Source organism: Toxotes jaculatrix, chromosome 16 (genome assembly GCF_017976425.1).
Source record: "Toxotes jaculatrix isolate fToxJac2 chromosome 16, fToxJac2.pri, whole genome shotgun sequence".
In the NCBI taxonomy this organism is placed as follows: Eukaryota; Metazoa; Chordata; class Actinopteri; family Toxotidae; genus Toxotes; species Toxotes jaculatrix.
The window spans coordinates 3,160,474-3,168,037 of NC_054409.1; the positions used below are offsets into that span (position 1 = coordinate 3,160,474).

Genomic DNA, 7,564 nt, shown 5'->3' on the forward strand with positions numbered 1-7,564 from the left:
TGACGACTGTTTCAAACCTCCTCCTGATTTAAACACACTCCATCCAACTGTAAAACACTGGTAATAAAGCAGTTTCTCCAGCTAAAATAACCAGAAGAACTAGTGACGTCATTGTCAACATTTTACACAAACTAGAGAAAACCATGTCCCTTTAATGAAGACAAATCAAACCAATCAAGAGCTCCACTTACTCAGTTATTCCCATGAACTTCATCCCTCTGCACCTCTCTCCTGTCATTGTAGGAAAGGCTCTTAGTTCTTCAGTTCAAGCTTCTTTTTCCTCAGCTTCTTGTGTGAGGGTGCGCGCACTTTGACTGACAAACACACACAAAAAAACCCCCCCGAAAAAAACCCTCAATAACTCAAAGGTCAGAAATCCCAGGTAACAAGAGTGTTGATGAGTAAAACATTCAAACTGCTGACATTTACCTTCAGATGGAGAAAATCATCTGTTCCACAAGGTTTGGTCAAAATGAAAGTAAACTGCAAGGCTTTGGCCAGGGAGGTGTGTGTGTGTGTGTGTGTGTGGGTGTGTCGTCTGTCCACTATGCAAATATGTGTGACTGGTTGGACTGAGTCTCGGTCAGACTGAAGTTCACATGCTGAAGTGTTATTAAGACATGAAACCTCCTCATGACTCCCAGTGTGAACACACACACACTCTGCTGCTGTTTGATGTTTTCATTATATTGATCAGTTGAATCAGCTGAGCTCCAATGGAACTAAATTCTCCATTTCTCTTACAGGTACCTGGGTGTCTCTTACAGGTACCTGGGTGTTCACCTGAACAATAAACTGGACTGGACTGATAACACTAATGCCCTATACAAGAAGGGTCAGAGCAGGCTCTACCTTCTTAGGAGACTCAGGTCCTTTGGAGTGCAGGGGGCGCTCCTCAGGTCCTTCTTTGACTCTGTTGTGGCATCAGCCGTTTTCTATGGTGTGGTCTGCTGGAGCAGCAGCATCTCTCCGGCGGACAGGAAGAGACTGGACAAACTGATCAGGAAGGCCAGCTCAGTCCTGGGTTGCTCCCTTGACCCAGAGCAGGTGGTGGGAGAGAGGAGGATGGTAGCAAAGCTATCATCAATGATGGTGAATGAGTCCCACCCCATGCAGGACACACTGACTGCACTGAGCAGCTCCTTCAGTGAGAGGCTGCTTCACCCCAAGACAGTGAAGGAGCGTTATCGCAGGTCCTTCCTTCCTGCGGCTGTTAGACTGTACAACCAGCTGTGCTGAGCAAACCACATGCACACAAACCACTTGCACACATACTCTGTTCTGGACTTAAAAACTGGTGCTATATGTGCAGCCTTCTTCTTCTTCTTTTTTCATACGGTTTACTGTTTATAGTATTTATTATTATTGTGTATTATTGTGTAAATCCTGAGTGTTTTTTCTGCTGCTGTAACAGTGCAATTTCCCCATTGTGGGACTATTAAAGGTTTATCTTATCTTATCAACAGTGATGTCTTCAACACAAACATTCAGGCTTCACATTAATGTGGATGGAACTGGACTGTTCACAGAGAAACTACCATGATCACTGCCCTCCAGTGGTCCCTGTCAGTAACTACAACTCTGAACACACCACACTGACACTCTTTTCCTTGTTCCTGTCAGTACTCACACTGCAACATTTAGAATCAGCTGGAGAGTCTTTAGATTATAATAGATAACAATAGAATTGCAATAGTCCAGCCTAGAGGTAACAAAAGCATGGAGCAGTTTTTCTGCATCATTCTGAGACAGGATGTTTCTGATTGTTGTCACATTAAGGAGGTGAAAAAAAGTTTCCTTGAAGTTTCTTTGATGAGGGAGTTAAAGGACAAGTCTTGATTAAAAATAACTCTGAGGTTATAAATGACCTTTTAAGTACATCAGACAAAGAACTTGTCTCTGTACTTGTCATATCTTAATGTTGCATTTGACACCACTGATCATCAGAGACTGAAACTATTAATTGGCATCAAAGGAACTTCACTAAGCTGATTTAAGTCCTACTTATCAGAGTGATTCTTTGACACCTTTTGTTCCACCCATTGGTTTTCAAGTCCTAGTAACAGTAATAATAACAGGTCATATTACATGGCTCTGAATTTGTATGACTGTCTGAGACAGAACCCATGAGATAAATATCACTTACTGTTTCCACCAGTTTCATATTTGTATCTTTAATGATGGCAGATGTGTGTGCAGAAAGACCATAATGGGGCCCCTGTTATTGTGACTTCAGACAAGCTTTACAATGTAGAATAATCAATGTGCTTTTCTGTCCTAGTGTTTAAATGGATCTGGTCAACCTGCTAGGACGAGTACATCAAAGTATAAAACATGACAATTCCTGTTGCCAGTAAATGGTGCTATGACTATAACTGGATACTGGCCTATAGGTGTCTTCAGGCCAGGACTATCATCAAACATGAAGTTTGGAGCAGAGCTGACTGCATATTTGAGTTACAATAACTCTTTTTGTGATCAGAGTCAGAATCTGCCTGGGATCACAGCCACATATGTGTAATGGATCAGTTAGGTTGGACCCAAATGCTGACTCCAGGATGGTAAAGTGAAGATATTTTAATAACAGAACAGCAGGTTTGCAAGTAGATGAGCAGACCATGATGACTGGCAGGAACACCACTAGACAACAACTCTCTGAATCAGAACAAGAGGCAAAACCAAAACATGAACAGGAACTAAGCAGAGGCATGAGGAAACTCAGAGGAATGAAGGGAACTGTGTAACAAGTGAAGGACATCAGGGCGGGACAGACAATCACAGAAGAGGGAAAAAGACATAAAGACAGAGAGTAAAACACCAACACACTAGGTAAGTAATTTCACAGTAAAACAGGAAATGTCCAAATCCAAACAAATAAACCACGGAACAAAGAATCCAAACAAAGAGTCACTCAAGGGGACATGAGCCACAGAGTCTTTGTGAAGCAGAGGTAGGAACCAGAATCTGAGTGTTGAGGGTAGGGGTGAGAGTAGGGAAGCTGAGCAGGTCAAGGCAGGGGCGTTGGTACACTGTAAAAACTAAAATGTTGAGAAAACTCAAATTTATAAGGCAACATAATGCAAGAGATTTTTTAATTTGCTCAACCTGAAACTACCGTTGTTGACTTTACTGAAATGAAATTCTTCCTCCAGTGCCATGTATTTCTACCTTCAACAAACACAGATACTCTTATTGAATAAACACACAATTATTGCTTCAGTGAGAAAAGAATTTGCTTTTATAAAACAGGGAAATTCATGTTGCTGTCAAACTATTTAAAAAGTGACCAATAAATAAATGTTTAAAGTTAGCAGCATATTTATTGTTAGCATGGCTGTGAACACAGGGGTTAACAGGTAAAGTAGTACCACATTAACTGAACAGATGTGTGTTCTCACATTACAGTATTGTTGACTGTAACAAAGCTTCCTGACAGTTATGACCAAATAGTGTTAAATCCTACACGGCCTCAACCACTTCACAGCATTCAATACTGGATATACAGCTCTTATAAACATTTCCACAAATTACACAACAACACACGAACAGATGAAACACAGGCTGAAGCCATGCCTGGCTTTCCCTGCAGTGTAGAATCTGTTTAGTTCCTGGTTTTGTATTTTAGCTTCCCTCATGTTTAATCTTCTGTATTGATGAATTCTTGGCCTCCATTTCATCCATTAATGACCCACCTCACTCATCCAGCTTGCCTCAGTATTTCTCTGCATTTTAATCCTGTTCTCCTTCAAATCTTATACCAACAGCCTGTAAAAGAAACAGTGTTCTCCTGTTGGCTTTTCTCTCTCTTCTGTTGTGGGGCTCCTGTCTCCTGATCTCCTTCAACCTGGATCTTCTTCTTCAGATCCTAAAACAATGACTTATTTTTATGCTGGTGTGAGAGTTTACATGCAAGTGTGTTTGTTAGCTGTGAATCACATTGTGGTTTGTGTTTGGGAGATTTCCTCCATGTGTTTATGGATACAGATGAAGGTATCAGGTCATTCCATTATTTGATGATCTCTACCTGTTAAACCATCCAAAGCAGCTCTGCAGTGTTTCCATCTGTGTTCATGTTGCTGTTTGAGGGTTAAGACTTGGTTTCAGGGTTAGAATTGGGTTTTGGTTAGGGTTAGGGTAAGGGCTAGGGAATGCATTATGTCAGCAAGTGTCCTCACAAAGACATAAGTACCAGTATGTGTGTGTGTGTCCTTTGATGTTTCCATCTCTGCTCATGTTGATGATGTGAAGTGTCATGAATTCATGAAGTGTGTCTATCTATCTATCTATCTATCTGTCTGTCTGTCTGTCTGTATATGTGTGTGTGTGTGTGTGTGTGTGTTTAAACCACAAGCTCACACTTGTGGCGCTCTATAAAGATGTTTGACTTTTCACCAACTCAAGAAGCTCAGCCATAAGGCCAAGCCAAAAATAACTTCAACTCATTGGTGTTCCTCTCCACGGAAGTCTTTAGTAAAAGGCGAAAGACTTGTGCGTTATGAAGAGAAACAAGAGTCAGAACAGGCCTGTCTCAGAGAGCAGCTGAGGACCCTAGTCGTCCCAGCAACCACCGTCGTGGTACGCCTCCCTTGGCTTGCCGCGTGCTAAATCCCAGCCTCCCCTGATTGAGCTGATCTGGACTTTCCTGTAGTTTCCTCTTGTCCTTGTAACAGCAGTAGCTCCTCCCTTCCTTGTCAATAATTGTGCAGAAATATCTGAGTGCTTCTTTCTTCCTAAATCATGAACAAGTCCTGTCCAGTCCAACTGTTTCTGCTCCTGTTTGACTTCTGAACTTGTCTCTGGCTGTGTGTCCACTTACTGCAGCCTCTGACATCAGACTGTAGAATGTTGATACGTCAAAGGCATCAAAGGACAAACACACACACACTCACACACACATACTGGTACTTATATCTTTGTGAGGACACTTGCTGACACAATGCATTCCCTAGCCCTTACCCTAACCATAGGGTTAGGGTAAGGGGATCCTGGAGAGAAGAATCAACTTGGGATCCGGGGAGGATTCAAGCCATTCATCACAAGACTATCATTGATAAGGCTATCTTCACCCAAACTCCACCAAAGGGTAAAAAAAGCGGTATAAAAAGCGGTATAAAACCAGATTGACCCAGTCAACAATTGAAACTGCTCGTGCTTTTCTTGAGTGCCACTCGGAGCCCTCCCATATCTCGGACTCGCTGCCTCCATCTTCTGTGGAGTCTCCGGGAGACACTCCATCCAACCCAGGTCTGGAGGACAGGGAGGAGTTCCCGCTCCCGCCTGAGCCACAGGGAGTGCCACTATTTCAGCTCAACGTGATGGGTGAGCAGACAGGGGGTGGGGAGACGCCAACAGAAGCACAACAATTAGGTGACGGTGAACCACCTAGTAACAGAAACAGTCTGAATCAGATTGGCTTGAGAAATTCCCAGTCAACACCTGTGGGGGAGAGAATAGATGAAATTATCTCTACAGAGAGATTAAGAGATGCTCCTCCCCCACTGACCCTCTCGCCTATTGTGTGTCTCCCTACTGGGGAGATAATCCAAAATCCTCCAGCTACACGAGCTCCCCCAGCCTCCCGCCCGGCGGCCCCTCAGCACTCCCTCTGGCGTGGACAGGATAGGGAACAAAGGTCGCAGTCACCTTCATTTGAAGATGATGACCAGTCAACAGGATGAGGAGATCCTCTATAGAAAAAAGAAATAAGAGTGAGGGCTGCCTCCAAACAACAACAACAAAATTTAAACAAAAACACACAAGGGAAGGAAAATCCTATCATGAGGCTAGATTCACTTACTCAAATGTGGCAATAAGAGAGAACAACCCCCAGATACTAAACATTGAACAAATCCAATCCCACACGGGGGCGAAACCTGTCCGAAAGTGGTGGGAGTAAACATGATGACTCAAGGGTCACAAAAGTATAATCATAGTGACCTGCATGGCAGAGTGACCCAGTCTGAGCCCACCCAAAACACCTCGGCGGGACCCCCGGTGAACACTGCCTCGACCTCTGGGCACCACACAGATGAGCCGTTGACTGGGGCAGCGGGTGCGCTCGCCACCGGCCACTCGCTGGGGGCGGTGTATCTCCCGTGCCAGCACAAGGCCAGGAAGGGGAGAAAAATCCTGGACTGGAACTTTAAAAGAAAAAAACCCATTTGGTTCTTGGGGGATTCAAATCTTAACCGTTTCTTTCTTCTTTCTCTTATTTTAGTATTAAAACTTTTTTTCTTGTTCAACTTTGTGTGTTATGGGACTTGTCAGTCCAATTCATTTGTTTTTTGCACCAACAACACCACGTCAAATTCCTTGTATGTGTAACATACCTGGCAATAAAGTTTTCTGATTCTGATTCTATTAAACAACTATGCCTCGTGTACAGGAAAGCCCAATCGGTTTTCCCTAACGCAAACATCCTTTTCCCCATCATTAATTACTCACCTCTCCTCCCACAGGAACAACAGAACAACCTGAATGTCATTAACAAGTTCATTTCCAGTCATCTCCCTTTCCTGGGGCCACTGCCGTCAAACCAGTTTTTTACAGCAGTGGATAATATCCACTGGATCCCGGAGACAGATGGATGCATATTCCGGCTCTGGTGCACAGAATCACAAATAAATTTATGATTTATTCACAGCTTAATCAGGACGCTGGAGGAGGGCTTCCGGGAGCCGTGGACTGGGGCCCCCAGCCCGAGGCGAATGATCCGAGACCTCGGACCCACCCCTCCCCTTCTCCCCCTACCTTACCCTCTCCCGTAATTGACCTTTTCCCCTCTCCTCCTCCTCCTAACTCTAACCCCACTTACCTCCCATCCAGGTCTATTGTTGCTTCTCCGGCCGTAGGCAGAGGTCTCGGTCCGCCGATAGAGAGCGATCTGCCCGGGGGCTCTCCATCCGACATTTTCAACCGATCTATAAATGTCCGAAATAAGTCTGGAATGTAACTATTCTGTATAAACTAACCAACAATACTCACAGGTGGAGAGCACAGCGAGGGGACACAGGCATGCTCCTCTTTATGCTAGCTTTTAGATGAGCGAACGGGAGCGAGAGAGGTTAGCCAAAGGTCAATTAAAACCCACCTTCCAGTGACGCTTCCTTGATGACATCACAGGAGACGGGGGACACGGGTCAGATAGTTTTCATGAGTTTATTAGCATTTCCAACAATCACTACCCTTCAATGAAAATAAAATATACACCCAAATGAAATTAATTTCCTGGACATAAAGAGTTTTTTTGATAAAATAAATACAAACAATAAAAGACTACTCACCAAAATCTAAGTCTAAACCAAAGATAAACACATGCAATACTGCATAAAGTCAAATACCATTCCAGGCACATTTCTTAAAGTATATTCAAGTCGCAGATCAATTGTTTTCACAGGGACAGAGAGGGTACCCAGTAGACTTCTCACATCCACTGAATAGTAAACCTAGGCACCTCTCGCTCCCTTAAGTCCTGTTGCCGTGTCCTCCACCGAAGCAGTTGAGCAGTGGTCCCAGGACAGGAACCAGGACGCAGAAGAACCAAAGGAAGTTCCTATTTAATCCA

At 43.9% G+C, this 7,564-nt stretch overlaps 1 non-coding gene across 1 annotated transcript; it reads right to left on the reverse strand.

Annotated features, from left to right (window-relative positions):
- Positions 1-4,404: 4,404 nt before the first annotated feature.
- Positions 4,405-4,515, reverse strand: LOC121196718. Its single transcript, XR_005896149.1, has one exon. It is a non-coding gene; the product is annotated as a U5 spliceosomal RNA (small nuclear RNA).
- Positions 4,516-7,564: the final 3,049 nt, after the last annotated feature.